Consider the following 19,167-nt stretch of genomic DNA (forward strand, 5'->3'; position numbering starts at 1 on the left):
TCTCTGGCATGCTGGCCATTAGCAGCTGGCCACAGCAGTGACACTGCAGGGACATGGACACGTGTTTTCCTAACCTTAAGAGATAAAACTCTAATTTAAGCCCCCTGCTCAAATGCATTTAATTTCTCAAAGGGCTGCTTCTCTTTGTTCTTTGCAGCATCTGGAGCCTTTACAAAGGGAGGGCTGTAGGCTGAGAGCCCTTATCTCCAGGGGCTGCATCTAGGAGTGACTGGGGGTGCTCTTTAGATCATCATGGATTGTCCCGGGCACAGACACTCCGCACTGAACCACCTGAGCGCCTCTGGCAGATTATTCCATCTAAGTGCATTTCTCCTAACATTGAGGGGCAAACGTGTTGCTCAGTGACTTTTCTGTTCCCTCTAGGTTGTTGCTGGCAGCCCAGGCCATGGTTCTCATGCTTCCTCAGTCCTTACAAAGAGGAGGAAGAAAGAATTTGAAAGGACATGGACTTGTGCAGGGGAAGGATGAAAACACCAGGCAATTACTGAACACTCTCCTGTGCAGTGACGACAAATATCCTGACCCAACTTCAGAGAGACAAAGCCGTCCCCCGAGCAGCATCAGGGCTGGCTGGTGCAGCAGGAAGAACGAGTTGTGCTTTTGGAGAGTTTTCTCTCCTGCAAAGGAGAGATCATTCTTCAGGGAATTCTTTTCATCTTGCTTCCCAAGAAAGGCTGGTTCGTAGTGCCAAAGGGTTTCCTCAGCAGAAGAAAAGCATCCAGTTCCTCCTTGTTTCCCTTTCTTCCCCCCGGTGCCCCACTACCATACACGCACAATAACTTGGTTCGGCTGAAGGACACTGTTGAGAAAGGTGACGTCTGGAGCTGAGGACACCAAGAAATGCAAGTCTATTTCCTCCCATGAGGGTTATCCCATGTGGTCAATCAAACCCTTGGAGAAAAGGAGATTTACGCTTATTTGCAGTTGTCTGGCTTCAGCTGCCAGGGGTTGATTAGTACTCATTAATTATTTCCCCAATCCAGGCTCTCATAAGCAGTGATCAAAGCACTGTTCAACCCTCCTTTGGCTAAAACGGAGAGAACGGTGCCTTTGGACCACAGAATGGATGGAATCTGCTGTGGGCAAGGATCCCAACTGGCAAATGCCCTCACTCAGTGCAATATCTAAAAATCTTACCACCCTCTCTGCTGTGGTGATGCCCCAGCCAGAGCTGTGAACTCGGAGTAGATATGGTGGGTTGAATACGGTTTTGTTCTTCTTTTGATACAGAGACCTGAAAACATTTCTATCTTAAAATAACTTCTCCAGTCCTTCTATTTTTTCGACATTGCTACCAGCTTCTTCCATGTCGCTGCAATGGTATCACAAATGCAACATCAATGCAATACCATTGCATCTGCATTTTTTTTCAGCTGAAATCCTCCAGAACATGTTTTCTCACCGCAGAGGTAACAACTACAGCTGCAACTTTCGGTACAGTTCAGTGAAAATGGGGTTTGTTGGAGCACCTCTGGCTGGCGGAAGGATCCTAGTGCAGCTGCCCTGCCCTCAGTGATAGCTGCCTATGCTGGTGTTGCCCACAGATTTTATCAGCAGTGCCATGTAGGTGTTTTTCAAAGGATCAGTGGTTGAAAGTGTCAATTAGCATTGTAATATTTCCCACCTACAAGGTTAAAAAAAAAAAAAAAAGTGTGGGGGGGTTTAATTCTAAATTCTTGAGATTCCAAAGCAGTGAGTGTCTTTCTTCAAAAGGAGCAGGGAGATGATGCTGCATGAAGGAAACTGCCTCTTGGGTTGGAAATTTTTATAATTTCCACCCACTCTGATAACTACAGGTAAATTGTCTCTTATCACAGTGCCTGTGGGCTAGATGCAGCCAGGGATGTGGTTGTTTCGGTTGCAGTGTTTCCTTTCTGTAGGATTTTTTTTCCTGGGAAAAGCATGCCAGCCTCTGTAAGTGCTCTTCAGTGGGAGTTCAACAGCTTTGTTGGTTTTGAGAATGTGTCAAAGGGCAAGAACAGACAAATTCATGCTGTAACACAAATACAAAAACTCTGGGAAATTCAAAGGCGGGTAGATCTGAGGTTCTGCCCCAGGTTCATTCCTAAGTCCTAAGAGTTCATCCATCAGCACCATGGCTTCTATGTGGAAAGTCTCCTGCTCCATCACCCAGAGTGTTCGTGCAATGCTTGGGTGCTCTCACGAGGGTTGTGCTGTCAGTAGGAATATTTTCCACCCTGGGGAGCCCAGTGCTGGCAGTGGGATATCTTTCAGCTGAGGCTGATATGAAGAAACGAACCAGAGCAAATATTTCATTTATATTTAATATACACCCTCTGTGAAACTTTTGTGGGGTGTGCGGCTGCTTGAAACGTAAACCTTAATTTCATTCTTCATTAATTTCATGCAAAAAAATTAGGAAACCACTCACAGTGTGATGTGTGTGGCAAAAATGTGGCCCAAAACAGGGTTGATATAGAATGGTATCCTGCATTGCTGTTTTTTTCCCCCATTAACTTCAGAGAGTGAACACTACACAGTTTTGGCAGTCTCATTAGGAGCTGACAATAAAACACCACTGGAACTGGTCTGGAGCATTTCTCATAAGTATTTCTTAAATGGGCACCAACAGGCTAAATAAATTCACTCGTCCTTATCAATAAAAAAACTTAGTGGCAACAGCGAACAATATGGTGTTGTCCTGAGCTTTTATGGTGAGAGGATAAGATCATTTGTATGGAAAATGTAATGGATGAGGTTAGATGAGACGAAATTAACTAGAACTCTCTTTCCGTGAAGAGTAGGGCACAGAAATTATTTGATTGTATTTTCTAAGCCAATGTTCTGCTTGGTTTTCTTTGCTTGTCTAGACAAGATAAGAGAACTATGGCAAAACCAAGTGATTCTTCTGCCCATGGTGGAAAACTGACAGTTCTTGATCAAGAGGCTGATATTGTAAATCAGTGGGCATGCTCTATCTGTTAAAGTTATCACGGGAATCTCACTTGGGACAATCTCACTTGGGCACCTTCCCAGTGCCTTTGGGAAATGTACATGGAGCAGGGTAGGAAAGGCCAGCTCCAAGACACTGGTAGCCCAGCCTGCGGAAACACCAGCCCCCAGGGAAGCTTCTGGTGATTGCTGGCATCTTGGGTGGTTTGGGAGCTGCAAACCCCAACAAACCCTGAACAGCAGTGAAAACGCTGCTTTGGTTGAGAGGCACTGAAACAGTTGCACTCGTAATGTGGCTGTGGCCCTCCAGGTTAACAATCCTGCTGTTTCATCCTTTTTGGAGGCTCAAGGCAGTGTTCCCCAGGTAATAAATCTATGTTTTCCTACAGGAGCAAACTGGATCCTTGTCGTTCCCACATGGCTGTGGAACAACATTCCTGACTGTCCTGTGCTGAACCCAGGGCTCCATTTCTGTCCCGAGGAGTCCAGAAGATGCCAGCGGCCGTCAGTGTTTAAGACTTTGGCATAGACAAGGGGTAAGAAACTTGATGGTCCTCACCAAGAAAAAAGTCCAATAGCAGAGGATTTGGATCCCATGAGGAGTTAGATTGGACATTAGGAAAAATTTCTTCACCAAAAAGGTTGTCCAGCCCTGGCACAGCTGCCCAGGGCAGTGGTGGCATCCCCATGCCTGCAGGGATTTAAAAGCTGTGTGGATGTGGCGCTTGGGGACATGGGTCAGTGGTGGTCTTGGCAGTGCTGGGGGAATGGTTGGACTTGATGGCCTCTGAGGGCTTTTCCAACCTGAGTAATTCCACAATTCTATGATCTGTAAATACATCCTGTTATTTCATTGTCATACAGACCTTTCAAGCTAAACGTTGGGTGTTTGAATACTTTAAGGACTCACAGGGTGCAGAGGCTATGTCCACACTTGCAAAGTCGCAGGACTCCTTCAGTGCTCCTTCCAGGAGAGTTTGAGCTGGATGGCACCAGGTTGGTGCACCTGGAGTCTGAAGGGAGCAGGGACCATACAGACAGGTCCCCAAAGCCATGGTCCTGAGCGAAAACAAAGCTCTGATGAGGACCAAGGGCCAGGCTGTGGTTGATGCAGATCAAATGTGGGTGCTCCTCCAGGTACTTGTCCTCCCCCTGGCCCAGGATCCCCAGCTCTGCTGCACGGGTGGCTAAGCTCCCGCGTAGCAGCTGCTCAACAGCTGCAGGTTACACTTCATATATGAAAGAAACCCTAAATCTGTGTGAAATTTCCAGTGGTTTAACAGCTGCTGCCTGAGCCAGGCTGTCTGTGTCACACACACAGTGACACTGGAGGGGAAGGAGGCACGATAGACAGCTGGGAGCAGTCATTTCTCCAGGCGCTTAGTTTTAATGTGCTTTTGCTCATGTCAGAGCCTTTTCAGTGAAAATCTGAGACTGGAGAAGCCTTCGGATTTATTTTCCCCCATTTTCTCACCCCCTGCCCCACAGTTGCAGTCAGTTGAGTATGAGTCAAACTCTGTCATCACAGGATTTTTTTCTAGGGGGACTTTTTAGTGGATTTCATTGCAACCTTAAATTCTCATTCTTGTGAATGGAGAGGAGTGGTTTGTCCATACAGGAATGGGTGGTTCAGCTGAATTAGCTATTGGGTTTAGACAAATACAATTTGCTTTGAGACTTCTCTAACTCTAAAGTTACTTTTTTGGGGGCAGCAGTGCTAGGGGTACATTCCACAAAGTGCTAGGTCTTTGGAGAGGAGAAGGTGCTCCGGACAGATGAGAAATTTTTGAAGAAGTGCCACTAAAAACCAGGAAATTAGTTGTGTGCTTTGAGAAAGCCGTACGGAGCAATTTGCAAGAGGATCTGGAGGGTGATTAAAATATCTACATATTAATAGGCTGTGGTGTGACCAACTGACTAACCTTGTTTGCCTGTGGAGAGGGAGGGTTTTATGCCCAGGACATAGCAGGGAAAAGTCTGGGTCACCAGAAGGGCTTCATTCACCTCAGTCAACAATAAAGTGCAGGATAAAATCTGTGGTGTTGCTGGGATTTATTTTAAAAACACCTGGTGCAAACAGTTGCTTTTATTTCCCAACACTTTGTGCTCTCTCTGTGTTTACAAAAATAAAATGACCCTTTAATTTGTATCCAAGACCAGTCCTTAATTCTAGTTTTTACTGAAATTATATTTGTGCCGGGAACCCCTTATTTGCTCTCAAACGCAAATACAGGTTAACCAAAAGTGATGTGATTTTTTAGCTGTGGGAAGCCCTGCTCTCAGCAGAGGTATAGCACACGCTGATGATCTTCTGTCTTCCCAACACTGCTTGCCTGGATTTTGGCTGGATTTCCCCACTTTGTTCCTTGCCCCATGAATCCTCTGTAATGTGACATCAGTCTGTGTTCAGATAATAACTACATGAAGGAATTCCCTCTGGCTGGAAGAGGGTCTCCTGCCAACAGGGCAGTGGACAGTTCACTTCAGTCTTGGTTTTTCTGGTGGAAGCCGTAACTTGAGTTGTAGTTTTGGTGTAAGATCAAAATGGTTTGGGCCAGAGTGTTCCTGCACCCCAAGTCTCCCTGCACATCTGATGGTGCATCAGGAAGGAAGAGCGATGGAGAGGCACAGGGCAGATTTTGAGGTGGATATTGTAGAATGGTTTGAGTTGGATGGGACTGTATGGATCAAGACCCCAAGAACTTGCAGGTTCTTGTGGGTGAAAAGCTGGACATGAGCCAACAGTGTGCACTCCCAGTCCAGAAGACCAAACACACCCTGGGCTGCATGGGCAGGTCAAGGGAGGTGATTCCCTTCCCTCTACTCTGCCCCATGAGGGCCCACCCAGAGCACTGCACCCGGCTCGGGGGTCCTCAGCACAAGAAAGACGTGGGCCCTGTTAGAGAAGGTCCAGAGGAGGCCACCGAGATGCTCCAGGGCTGGAGCCCCTCTGCTCTGCAGCCAGCCTGGGACAGCTGGGGGTGTTCAGCTGCACAAGAGAAGGCTCCAGGGAGAGCTCAGAGCCCCTGGCAGGGCCTAAAGGGGCTCCAGGAGAGCTGCAGAGGGACTGGGGCCAAGGCATGGAGGGACAGGAGCCAGGGAATGGCTTCCCAGTGCCAGAGGGCAGGGCTGGATGGGAGATTGGGAAGGAATTGCTGTCTGGGAGGGTGGGCAGGCCCTGGCCCAGGGTGCCCAGAGCAGCTGTGGCTGCCCCTGGATCCCTGGAAGTGTCCAAGGCCAGGCTGGATGGAGCTTGGGGGAACCTCAGATAGTGGAAGGTGTCCCTGCCCATGGCTGGGGGGATGGGACTGGATGACTTTTAAGGTTCCTTCCAATCCAAACCATTCTGTGGTTCCATGATCATCTTGTTCCACCCCCCTGCCATGGGCAGGGACACCTTCCACTACACCAGGCTGCTCAGTGTTGCACCAGGGGAAGCCTTGAATCCCCCATGTCCTCCCCAGCAGCTTGAACACAGCTTTAGTGACCACCAAATGCTCCACCAGTAGCACAAAGTGGAGTTTCCTGGTGGTGACTGTGGGCTATGAGCTCCAGAGCTCCTACCCAAGAATGGCTGGAGGGGGCCAGGACAGCCGGAGGCCCCCAAACTGGTGAGAGTTGTGCTGCTCTTTGACCCGCGGACACGATCCCCATGGAAGGGACTGCAGAAAACAGGGCTGATCCTTCCAGATTGGGACAGAGCTGGCAGGGGGCCTGGTTTTCCCTTCCCCAGCCCCTGTATGGGCTCTGGCAAGCCAAAACCCTCTCCTTGGCACAACAGGGCAGAAAATAAGTTCCCCCCATTGTCCTCTGCTTCCGTGACATGGTCACTGTCACTGTCCCACCAGAGAGTTCGAGGGGTACAGGACACCCCACCCCTGAGATGGGTCCCATTGAGGGACACAAGTGGGATGCCCCCAGAGATGTCAGGGGACAAAATGAGCCGCTCACCCCTTCCCTTCCCCATCCCTGGGTTATCCCTGCCCAGAAAACTCTGAGCAGAAAATGCCAGGACTGGATGGGCGATGGTTTGGTTTTGTTGTATTGTTTTAAACAGCCCCTGTGAACAACTGTTGTGCTTGAGAGGCGGGAAGGGGGGTTACCATGGCAAAATGGGATTTGCTGGGAATGAATAGCTTTCTTTTTCTCCCCTGAAATGAATGGGTTGCTGAGACCTCCCTGCATATGAAGGCTGTAGGTGCTACACTCGGTGGAATGGACAGTGAGCAATTATCCCCCCCAGTTTCACGTTATCCACAGGCTTCTTAATACGACTCAGTGTTATTACACAAAAAAAATGTGATCTCAAGTGTGGATTGAGAGAGACAAAGTGTTCCCAGTGGGATCTATCCGTGCCTCTTCCCCATCCCCTCTGACAACAGGGATTAGCAGCAATGTTTGCACTGACTGTAACTAGGACATAAAGACCATGGTTCATTTCTTCCCATTCAGCTAATTCTTTACATTGCAGACACTACAGGATCCATTTAGGGGTTGTTGTTTTTTTTTTTTTTTTTTGTCTCTTTTGTGAAAGTAGGTTGGGGTGGGAGGGGGCGAGGGGGAGAAATCTGCCGAAGAAACTGTTGGCATCTCCAAAGAAAAGTATCTTTTCAACCCTCAGGCTGCAGCCCTCAGCCCTCCTCTGCCGAGGATGAAAGAGGCCGCAGCGCACATCTGATGTGATGGCATTCACAGGCAACCTCGCTTCTAGGTGAAGGCCACGATATATTTGCCAAGAATGGCAACTTTTAAGAAATAAAGTGATTTAAGCTGGCAGATTTGACCTCCCATATCAAGCTCTAGGTTGTTTTTTTTTAAGCAAATGGGAGTGCTTGCTCCCAGCCATCTCTCATTCCTGACACGTTCCCACCTCTAAAGCAAACTACAGCACCAATTTCAGGTATGTTTTTTTTTCCAGGAGAGCTTTGGGAGGCAGAGTTTGACCATGTGGGAAGGGTTGGGCCAGAACCCCATGGTGAATATTTTTCCCAGCCACACAATCCTTAGTATGTACCAATTAACAGTGTTCATGTTTCGGTCCCATTTAGAAGAAAGCTTCTCCAGCAGCCAAAACCTGAGTTGTGGAACATATGATTTGTGCAAAGGAGCTGGAAAATGCACTTTTGTGCAGCGCAATCACACCACCACCTCAGTCTGTCTGGGGAAAGGTCAGTAGGGCAATGGTCCCTGGAGCACCTCCACGCAGGTTCTAAACCCAGTCCATCCCTGTTGTGGGGCAGGGGTGAGAGGAGAGATGGTTAGTATCGCCAGCTTTCCTCTGACTGGCCCAGGAGCTTGCATTATCTGTTCCAATGCCATGCATCAATCTTGCCTTAACAGACAAGCCCTGCTGACTCACAGCAAGTTCAGGGCAGGTTACGTGGCAAAAATGAAGGATTATGAGATGAAAGAGGAACTCGTAAATTTTTCAGAGATGAAGGACAGGCAGGGTTGTGTGCCACAGGCAGTGCAAGGACGTGGCAACCCACCTCTGCCCTGTGGTCTCTCCCTCCTTGCTGCTGCAGGCAAATGCTGCAGAAATAAGAGCCCCAGAGCCAAATTCAGGGCTTCAAATTATTGATTGTGGGTTTTTTTTCCTTATTTGATTTCAAACTTCCAATCTTGGAGAGGAAAAGTATGCAGAGGAGACCCACCTCTTGTCTGAAATTTGGTCAGCACCATCACAAGCCATAACCCATGCAAGGATTGAGACCAGATCTGTGCACAGACAAGAGAGAGAAAAAACGACCCAAAATTGCACCGTGCTTCTCGGGTGACCCCAGATAATGTGCCTCAAATATGTGTGATGATATATCTACTGCCTATCACCTCCATTCCTGGCGTGGGGAGAGAGAGCAGATGAATCTGAGCTGAACCTGAGCTGTCCTTGGGGGGAACACAGGCTTGCCAAGGCTTCAACACATGTTTTGGAGAGCAATAATGCATGTGCTCAGAGTGCAGGATGATGCCTGGCTATGTTTTCCTGCAGCACCAGAAATATCCTAGGAATGGGCAAGTGCTGATATGGACGACATATTCCTGGGCTCCTTCCAGTAAAGGGAAGATGTGAATGGTACCTTGGAGAAAGTCACCTTTCTGGCACCTCAGCTCTTCTCACAAATGGTGTTTTCTTGGTCAAGACCTCCCAGAGTGTTGGTGTCGAGACCAATAGACAGCACATGTTCCCTGCTGGTTTGTAGGAGGGGAAATAACAGAAATTTCACAGGGTTCTACCTGAAATCTGCATTAGGGTGAGCAAAGTGCATCAGACAACCACAGAATCACAGAATGGTTTGGGCTGGAAAGGACCTTAGAGACCATCTTGTTCCATCCACTACCCTGGGCAGGGACACCTTCTGCTGGACCAGGTTGCTCCAAGCCCCGTCCAACCTGGCCTGGAAAACTTCCAGGGATGGGGCATCAGATCTCGGATGGCTCTGGGATGAGCTCAGGTGTTTAGCACACATACGGACACTGCCACTCAGGTGTTTGACATCTGGGGCTGACTCTAGTCACACACAGACACCTTTTGTTCTGCCGGCTGTTATTCTTCAAAAATATACAGGACACTTGGTCTGCTCATCCCAGGAATGGTTATGGGGATGCTCACTTAATAGGGTGGCTGTCCTGGTGAGTTTTCCTACCAGGGAGGGATGTGGTTTTGGTGGGTCAAATGATGTTATGTGTCAAAATAAAGGTATTTTGGAGAGTGTGTGCTCATACTTACATATTCATCTGATGCTAATTAATACAGACAGGAAATATGTTGTCAGGTTCAGAGCTGTGTGTTAGCTCACCCCTCACAGCCCTGTTCCGGATGAATGATGTGTACCTTTAAACCTAAAGAATTTGGAAAGAGACTTGTATTTGCTTCCCATGGGGTTACCACTGACTTCACTTGTTCTATTCGATTTCTTTTTTTAAAGCCTGAGATAAAGATGGTTTTAGTTCATTACTGTCAAATGAAAATCATGCTCTGACTTCACAAAAATGAAACGTATTTCTAAAATTAGTGTCATCCTGTTTCACCTTCTTTCCGGTCACATTGTGCAAGCAAAGAGATCAAACATTTGTGCTTCCCCAAAACAGAAATTGTTCATGTTTGAAATAAAGTTAGGTGGGTGAGTATCCACACAGTGGATGAACTGCTTTGTGTTTAAAATCAGGTGGGGAGAAGAGCATACTTGGATATTAGGAAATGTTCTGAATCTCAGAGGACTCTCCAAAGAGGCAGGGGAGATCAAAAACCTCTGGGATTTTCTGTTGCAAAAGCAGAAAATCCCAGCCTACCGTGTTGCATAAGAGAAAAAGTGAAAAATGCAGGACATGAGGTAACCTTTTTACTTATTTCAGTCATCATCAGGCTTCACCTGGGGCAAAACCTAAGCATGGATTTATGTACTACCTGCTCTTGTTTGGGCTGGAGGCATGGACTCAAAAATCCATCCTACCAGATTTTAAAGACTTTTTAATGGAGATTTTTTAATGGAGATTTTTTATTTGTTCAATGAATATCACCTAATGACCACAGGAAGGCAGCTGACAGTTAGTTCCAGGTGGATTCCTTCAGTTGTGAATTAACTTGGAGGAGTTGGTCAGAGTTTGTACTTTCACCCGGCAGCCAAATCACCCAATTAATGCAATGACGAAGCTGCTGTGGGTGCTTGCGAGAGCTTGGAGCAATTAATCACCTGTGTGTTTCCTCCTGTGGCAGGAGCAACACCAGCTGCTGGAATTATCTTAACTAACACCAGTTGCTGGAACTATCTTAACTAACACTAACAAATCTGGACAGTCTCAGCCGCCCAGAAATCAGTGCTGGTTCCCACAGCTGTCAAAGTCAGTCTCAGAATCACAGAATTAATCACAGAATTACAGAATAAGCTGACCTGGAAGGGAACCATAGGGATCATTGAGTTGTCTTACCTTGGTATAAAGTATGTCCCATCTCCCTTCAGTGCAGTCTGGCTGCAGGTGGCCCTTGTCACTGAGATCACCTTCAGAATTGTCACCAGGAGATGCTGCTCATCTGTAAGGAGAAGTACTGCTGGCTTGTTTCTGAACATATCTGCTTTTATTTATCTTTTTTAAATTTTATGTATCTACGTGTTGTTATTCTCAGAGAATTCAGCATGAGTGTATGACTTTTAGAGAATATGGATGACTTGCTTTGAAAAATAAGGGAAGGTTCTCAATTTTAAACAATTTCTGATAAAATCATTACAACAGAATAAAGTCTCCTAGTCTTCAAGCATATGGTTCACTTGTCAAGCCTTTCCTGTATAATTTAAAATCATACTTATTGTCATTTTTAATATACTTAATGTATATAATCAATATACAACTTCAAATTTTCAATCACTTCTTGAAATTATGACACGTTAAAAAGCACTTGAAGACCAGTTTTAGTAGAATTATTTAAATGGAGAAATCCATCGAGTTATGTTTTTACAACAGTAGAATTCTCTCCTCAGTGGGACAGGGAACGAAGACAACAAATTCCATCCATTTTACAGAACTGAAGAGATGGGATTTCTGAAGATGAAAAGATGAGCTCATTTCCTCACTCGGGGTCCCCCAGCACTGCACATTAATGAATCTCTGACATGCAGTGCTCTGCATTCAGGCACACCCTTGCCTGAAATCCTTCCCGTGTTTTTCCCACTTCGCAGCGCTGTGTTACTGGATACACATTCTATTTACAATTAATTAATCTCTGATCTATTTTCTGTTGTGAAGGTGAGCTGTGTCTCACTTGGCTGCTGAAGGAGGAATGTTAGTCATCCCAAGTCTTGCTGTAGTTGCTGCATCAAGACAGCTTCAGGAAGATGGTAATTTTTTGTTGCTTCTGTAGGTTTTTTTATCCGGGACAAGACTTTTCAAAGTCATCTGCCCATGTATCTTCTTACATCTTGTTTTTTAAGTTGAGGTCATCCCCCTTCTGGAGATTCTCCTCTGCTGGCTGTAGACGAGATGTTTCCTATGGTGATGGCTGGAGGGAGGTGAAACACCCCTTCCCAGCTGTGTCCTGCCCAGGGCACAGCGCTGGCACCAGGAGCTGCACACGCAGGGCTGCTGTGAATGCCCAGCCTGGATGTCCCTGTCCTGTGTCCTCCTGGAGGTGGGCAGGGGCACAGGAGGTGGTGATGAGGGAGAGAGCAGCATGTCAGGGGAGAAAGGGCTTAAAGGAATGAAGTGAAGCAGCAGGAAGGCTCTCAAGGGATGATCTCTCCATCCTGCCTTCTCAGCTCTGGGACTGGGGCTTTTTTTCACTGTATTCTGATCAAGTTGTGCCTTTTATGCACAAACCTGGGCTGGGGATGAGCAGCAGGTGAATGGACAGGATCTGGACATGAACCAGGTGCCATGTAGCAGGTTTGCTAGATCATGCAAGGATTTCCACGGGGAGGGGGAGTGTTTTATAGCCTGGGATATCAACTAACTGGGGGGAAAGGAAGGAAAACGTAACCCCAAATCCTGTGATTTTCTCTATTAGGTTACATATGAAGAGGTGTGTTCAGCCACAATTCTTCCATGTTCAGACAGAAGCAGGAACATGCTACTTCTGGCACGTTTTGGGGATCAGTAAGCCCCTCTTCGGGGAATTTTTTTGCCTGGGGACGTGAGGCAGGATATTTACTCATTTTAAATCCCCTGTGTGGAATCCCCTGTGTGTTCTTCCACCAGAACATTTTCCTTTCGCATTTTCCTTTACAGGCATGTGGCTGGTGTAGACCAGGGGCCAAAGAGAGGAAGGACAGATGGATGTGGGATACCAGGGGTGAGTTGGGAGCAAAGCATGGGAACAGCGCAGTCCCTTTGCTGTGACTCCTCAGGGGCACTGGAGAGGCTTCAGAGCTCCCAGACCTCCTTCTCCTCACATGATTGATACAAATTCCCCTGGGATGAAGGTCTGTGAGAAGTTCCTCCTTGCTGTCTATGAGCAAGACTGGAGGGGGGTTTGGCTGCAGGGCAAGGTTGCCAAAACCAGAAAAATGAGAAGAATTCCTTGCTGTGAGGGACATTACAACTGGGTACCGATATGGTGATGCTCTGAAAAGTGGGGTGATGTCTTGGTCTGTGGCGGGAGACAGAAAACAGCCAGCAGTGAGAGTATGTCAGCACAGTTTGTCTCAGAAAATGCAGCTCAGTGTGTTTTTGGGGTTTGCTTCTGGTTTTTTTTCGAACAGTTGAACTTACTAGAGGTGAAACCACTTGTGGTTTCCTGTTTTCATAATTTGGCTTTTTTATTGTCTGTCAAGGATGTTTCTTAGAAGCAAAGTCGAGTCTCCTTGCTGACTTTAGCAGGTTTGGTGCTACCATGCAGGTAGCATAGGCACCCAGGGCTCCATTGGAGGTTTTGGCATCCCTTAAGAGGAAAGCAGCTGTTTAGGGTAAAGAAGAGGGCAAAGAAAAGTTGTGTGAAGCTCATCTTGTCACAAAGTCAAGTAAAAATCTGGTTGTGTGTCTACTCCTGTTGTGGATACCCCCAGCTCCTCAGCTGGAGAGCATCACTGATTTATAATGCTACAAACAAAACAGGAAGCAAAAAGGCTTTATAAATGTATGAATTATTATGAAATTGCTAAGTGCTGAGCAGCCTTACAGAAGGAGGGTGCTTTTCCATTCAGTGCATGTGCATAATTTAAACAGAGAAAGAACATGTACTGTACACTCTTTGGCCACTTTTCCCAGAAGTGACTCTACAGAGAGGAACCAGCCCTGTGTTTTCCCACCAACTCCAGTTATACCCAGTACAAATATAATTATTCAAAGCATCACAGATAACAGAATCCCAGGATGGTTTGGGGTGGAAGGGAGCTTCAAGCTCATCCAGTGCCAGCCCCTGCTATGGGCAGGGACACGTTCCACTATCCCAGGTTGCTCCAAGCCCTGTCCAACCTGGCCTTGGACACTGCCAGGGATCCAGGGGCAGCCACAGCTGCTCTGGGCACCCTGTGCCAGGGCCTGCCCACCCTCCCAGACAGCAGTTCCTTCCCAATATCCCATTTATCCCTGCCCTCTGGCAGGGGGAAGCCATTCCCCATTTGCTTCCCCTCTTGCTTGTGTTCCAGACTCCTGAAATTTTCAAGAATTACTGGGGTTTTTGCCAGTCCAAGTGCATGAGGGAGACGGTGTTCCTCCTGATGGACCCTCTGTGCAAACTTTGATGGAGCTGAGAGAAGCACGGTGTGGTGGGGCATTCTTGGCCCCAGGGTTGGTTCAGCAGCAGTGTTATATACATCCAGGAGTTAAGAGAAATGTGAGAATGGGAAAACATAAGCAAAAATTTCTTCGGCACTTGGAGAGGAGCCTCTGCTCCCGCAGCCAGTGCCACAGAGCTGAAAACACAGGTGGTTAATGAAGTCTTACAAATGGTGTAGTATCTTTCCATGCCCTGTTGGGTTCAGCAGTTCTGCTGCTCTCTCAGGCTGATTCTGGGTTATGTCCTTGGAGCCTGTGAAGGCCAGCAAGGAGAGGACTGCGTTGGTCTCCTCCTGGCTTCCCCCCATCATCTGTCAAACCCTTTCCAAAACACCTTCTCGCATTGCAGCGGCATCGAGATGTGCCGCGGGTGACCTTCTTCCCCAAACACCCACAGATAAACTCAGCTCTCCAGCTCCTTTCATCTGCCAGGGAAACTTCTCCTTTTTATGAGCTCTATAACTGAGCCCCAGAGGTCAGCACTGACGGGTGGGTTTTTGTCATGTTTCCTGGAAAGTTTGTTAATTTATAGCACGAGATTTATTTTAGGAGAGATGAAAATAGTTCACGTTGTGTAAACCTCTGCGAAGCACTCGGAGCTGTAAGTGCTGATAGAGCCACGCTGCACCAGTTTACATTCTTCAGATGGCTGATTTATGGAGGCGGCAAGTTGGTGAGGCTTTTTTCCCTTCTAGATGCAAGGCAATTTCCTGAGCAAGGCTGGGGTTGAGTGTCTGTCACATGTATCCTGCAAGAAAGGGTGTTTATTTTAAGGCATCTCGAAAATGAGAGAATTGAATGCCTCAGTTTGTACCAGTTTTATGGAATTGGTACAAACTCATGTTCTCAGTCCCCAGGCTGTGGCTGAGGTGAAGATTCTGATGGGGACAGGGTGGCTCCCTCCTGGTTCCTGCTGAGCACAGGGCCATCACTGCAGGAACACTTCACCAAAAACCACCAACAGAATAGCTGAGAAATTTAAACAATCATTTTTCCCTTAACAAAAAGTTGCTACTGTGAAAGTAGAGGTGTGCAAGCAGCACTGGATGAGAAATAATGCTGGTGCTTGTTCTGTGGAAGTTTTTATGGATATGGATATATGTTTTTTATATCTTGTCTACAACCAGAGAAGCTCCCTGTAGCAGAACACAGCTGAACGCACTCAAGGATGCTTTTATTTATCTACCCTACAGCTCAGCAACAGTAAACACTGTCTCCCCTTCACGAAAAATGGCTCATCCATGTTTATATCCATAATAACATGCCCATTTCCAAATTTTCCTTTGGAATTTCATCTGCTTGAAATGCCACAACTGGATGAAATGGTTTGGGGATATGTCTGAAGTTGAGCTGACCTTGCTTGCAAATGTCAAACTTCCCTGGGTGAAGCAAAGAGAGCTGTCTGTGGGTTTGCTTTTTGGGAGTTGCAAGTATCCCATTTATTTGGATTACCCTTGTCATTTTGCCTCCAAACTCCAGCCATGAAATTGGGTGTTTAATAGAAGGAGTTTAGTAGAGTTTCACCTCATACTCGGGACCTGCCAGGAGCATTTACACCTGCAGCTTAATAGGGGATTGCAGCAGTGGGGATGGGGACAAATTTTGAGGGAAAGAAGAGTTTTGATGCCACAGCCTACCTTCCAGGAGATCCTCTTGCCTCAAAAAATCAGGAAAAAAATCCCAAACCACTCAGCAATAGCAACAGCTCAACTTTTCCTACAGTGGATCACTTAACAGAGCTTTTCAGTGCTGTTCTGCCCTGTGGTCTCCTTCTGGTTCTGTTTCCCTTCTTTCTATGTATATCAGCAGTTGGATTATCTGGATTTAGATGTCCACCTGGCTGAGATCCTTAATAATGAGTCAGTGGCACTTCCCAGCTGTGCACAGGCCCCTGCGTGTGGCTACAAGTCCCCAGGAAGAAGCTCTGTAGGTATTTTCAGCTTTTCTAAGTGACTGAAATATAGAAAGCTCTTTGTCACTGTCAGCAAGTGACAACAGGAACACCTGAGTGGTAGGAAGGAGAAAGGAAATGTGGTTTTTCTTTCACAGAAGTACAAATTCCAAGAAATGGAAGAAAAACAACAAAAATCTGACTGCAAATTAAAAACTCCAAATAAAATAAGCCTGTTCTGGGGAGTTAAGATTCTCCCTTTCCATCCAGAATGTGGTTTTAAACAAAAAAAAAAAAGCCTACACATCTTCACCAGTGTGGGGGAGAATATTCCTGGGCATGTCCGCTCATCAGCTTTCCAGTAACATGCATTATTTTGGCTTCCCTTGTGTACAAGCTGCAGCCTGCAGATTACAGCTATCTGCAAACAGTTGATACTGGGACTAAAGCTTGTGAAATTTGGAAGTGTGCCTGTTCCACAGCTTCGGTGCTGTCGTGCTGCAGATATACCCTGATGGAAAACACAGGGAGAACTCCAAATCCGTGGCTTCCTTTAGAAAACAATGACAAAAACCTCAAAAGCACCTGCATCCTGCGTGCAGTGTAAATGATGATGCTTTACTTGCTGCTGAACTTGTGGTAACGTGAGCTCAAAGACACACTGACGGGACCAGTACGAAAGCTGCACTGAAAATTGTTTTGGAAACATCTTGGGAATTAAATGCTTGGAGAAAGAATAGGTTGTTCCAACATCACTGACATTGAGCAGGGGAAACAAAACTGGCTATGAAAAATACAAATATTAATGTAGATAAAAATGGCGCCTTGGAGAAGACACACCTGGAAATAGAGCACCTTCATGGTGGACTCCCCTCATGTGGTCATGCAGATCCTCTCTGCCAGCAGCAGAGTCTGAAGAGCTCTTCAGGAGTGTCCATTCCTCCCTAAGAAAAAGGATAAATATGAGATAAATCGCCTTCTATAGTGCCCATTGTCTCCACTGACTGTGACAAACCTCTGGCTGAGACTGGAATGTCAAAACTTTTAGCAGCCTGAGGACACCGAGGAGCCTTCTGTCTCCAGGTTGGATGGTCCAGCTGGCCCTTCTCTTTCTGTGCTGCTCCAAGTCGATGGAAATCTCTTAGAATCATTGAGATGTTTAGGTTGGAAAAGCCCTCAGACCATCAAGTCCAACCACTCCCAGCTCTGCCAAGGCCACCACTGACCCATGTCCCCAGGTGCCACATCCATCAAACTTTTAAAACCCTCCAGGCATGGGGACTCCAAAACTGCCCTGGGCAGCTGTGCCAGAGCTGAACAACCCTTTCCATGGAAAAATTTTCCCTAGAATCCAACCTGAGCGTCCCCTGGTACAGCTTGAGGCCATTTCCTCTCATCCTGTCACTTGTTAACTGGGGGAAGAGACTGACCCCCACCTGGCTGCCCCCTCCTGTCAGGGAGTCGTGCAGAGCAAAAGATCTTCATTCTCCTTGCTGTGATGGCACCTGGGAGAGCTGGGTGAATGCAGATCCTTCTCCTTTAACAGGCTCTGCCCGGGAAGTGTTTGCTGCAGCTGCTGCCTGGATACTTTGGTAAGCTCAGATTTCAAGCCTTTTGTCTGCCCCAAATCGCATTGTTCTCTTATCCATGCACTCCTGCTCATACGAGACATCCTCTTCAGGTTTGGCAGTGCATCTGGTGGGCACCGTGACTTTGCTGGTGAATTTGGTGTCGTTTTAAGCCCCGGGGTGCAGTGCTGGGAGTGTGTGTCCTGTGGGAACGGCGTGGGCTGGGGTACCTGTGCTCCACGGGTGATCCCGTGGGTGTCAGACCCACAAGTTACATCCCTGAATTACAGTGTGGTGCTGTGAAGACAGGAAGGGGAGAGGTCAGCTTAATTACACTGCAGAATATGAGTGATTTTGTAACCTTCCTGCCACAATTCATCCAGCAATGAATCTGGATGAAGCCTATTCATTCAGATTTTGCAAGCATAGGAAGAACAGGTCCCTAAATACCCTCCAGCAATTTATTTTGAGTAGTCTCCAACTGCTCTCTCAAGAAGTTTCTCTTGTGTTAAACGCCTTATTGCATTGAGAAGCATCTCCTCTTCCTTGGAAAGTGGCTTTTTACAGGGGGCAGATAGTGATAGGACAAGGAGCAACAGTTTTAAACTTAGAGGGGGAATTTAGCATGGATGCTGGGAGGAAATCCTTCCCTGTGAGGGTGGGCAGGCCCTGGCACAGGTTTCCAAGAGCAGCTGTGGCTGCCCCATTCCTGGAAGCGTCCCAGGCCAGGTTGGACAGGGCTTGGAACACCCTGGGATAGTGGAAGGGGTGGAACTGAATGAGTTTTAAGGTCCCTTCCGTCCCAAACCATTCTGGGATTCCCTGTGAAATGCCCTCAAAGGTCTCCTCCATAAGAAGGGGCCTTGACTTGCTAGTGATCTTTGGATCATTTGTTCTCTTCCTAACACCATAATTACGTTAATGATGTGTCAGCCTGTAGCCATGGCAGCTAAACACTGGTCCCCTCTGGTCATGGCAAAAGATGGTTGTATGTCCAGGGTGGGAGTAGAGGACAATTCTTTCTGGCTCAGCTGGTCAGGGAGCTGCTGAAACACTTCCATGTTGGAACAATTTTTGTGGAAGCACAACAGTGACCTGCCCTATGTGGCCAGTGAGTGATTGGATTAAATAGCCAATAAGTTCCTCCTGCCATTTTGACTGGAATATGGGATTTTCCTGCCCCAGCTCCCTGTTAAACAGGTGCTTTGTATCATCTGGAAATAGCTGTGTTTCAACACGAGGATCAAGTGGATTTCACAGAGAGACTGGGATTTGCTTTCAAGGCTGGCTCATGTGACGTGAAAAGCCGCTCTGCATGTAATAACCACTAATATTATTAAAGTGTGCTCCAGGGTGGGCGCTCTGACAAAAAATACCACTTTATCACCAATGCAAAAGAGAAGGGTGGGGATTTTTTCCAGTTTTGGGGGGATTTTTGTCTTTTATTGTTGTTCCAAACCATGGTGCACTTGATCTAACCCACAGTAATAAAAAATAGATTATCTCACGGACAGTAAGCTCATCATCACCCTTTGCTGATAACAGAAAACAAACACCCCTTGCTTCTCA

General features: G+C 47.0%; 2 long non-coding RNA genes across 2 annotated transcripts; one reads left to right on the forward strand and one right to left on the reverse strand.

Moving 5' to 3' along the window:
* Nucleotides 1-322: 322 nt before the first annotated feature.
* On the forward strand, nucleotides 323-17,960 carry LOC116438481. Its single transcript, XR_004237774.1, has 3 exons — nucleotides 323-1,214; nucleotides 3,324-3,470; nucleotides 17,577-17,960. It is a non-coding gene; the product is annotated as an uncharacterized LOC116438481 (long non-coding RNA).
* On the reverse strand, nucleotides 13,927-17,590 carry LOC116438482. Its single transcript, XR_004237775.1, has 3 exons — nucleotides 17,467-17,590; nucleotides 16,871-16,974; nucleotides 13,927-14,887 (listed from the first exon to the last, which is right to left on the reverse strand). It is a non-coding gene; the product is annotated as an uncharacterized LOC116438482 (long non-coding RNA).
* Nucleotides 17,961-19,167: the final 1,207 nt, after the last annotated feature.

The sequence above is a fragment of the Corvus moneduloides genome, chromosome Z (assembly GCF_009650955.1).
Source record: "Corvus moneduloides isolate bCorMon1 chromosome Z, bCorMon1.pri, whole genome shotgun sequence".
NCBI classification, from domain to species: Eukaryota; Metazoa; Chordata; class Aves; order Passeriformes; family Corvidae; genus Corvus; species Corvus moneduloides.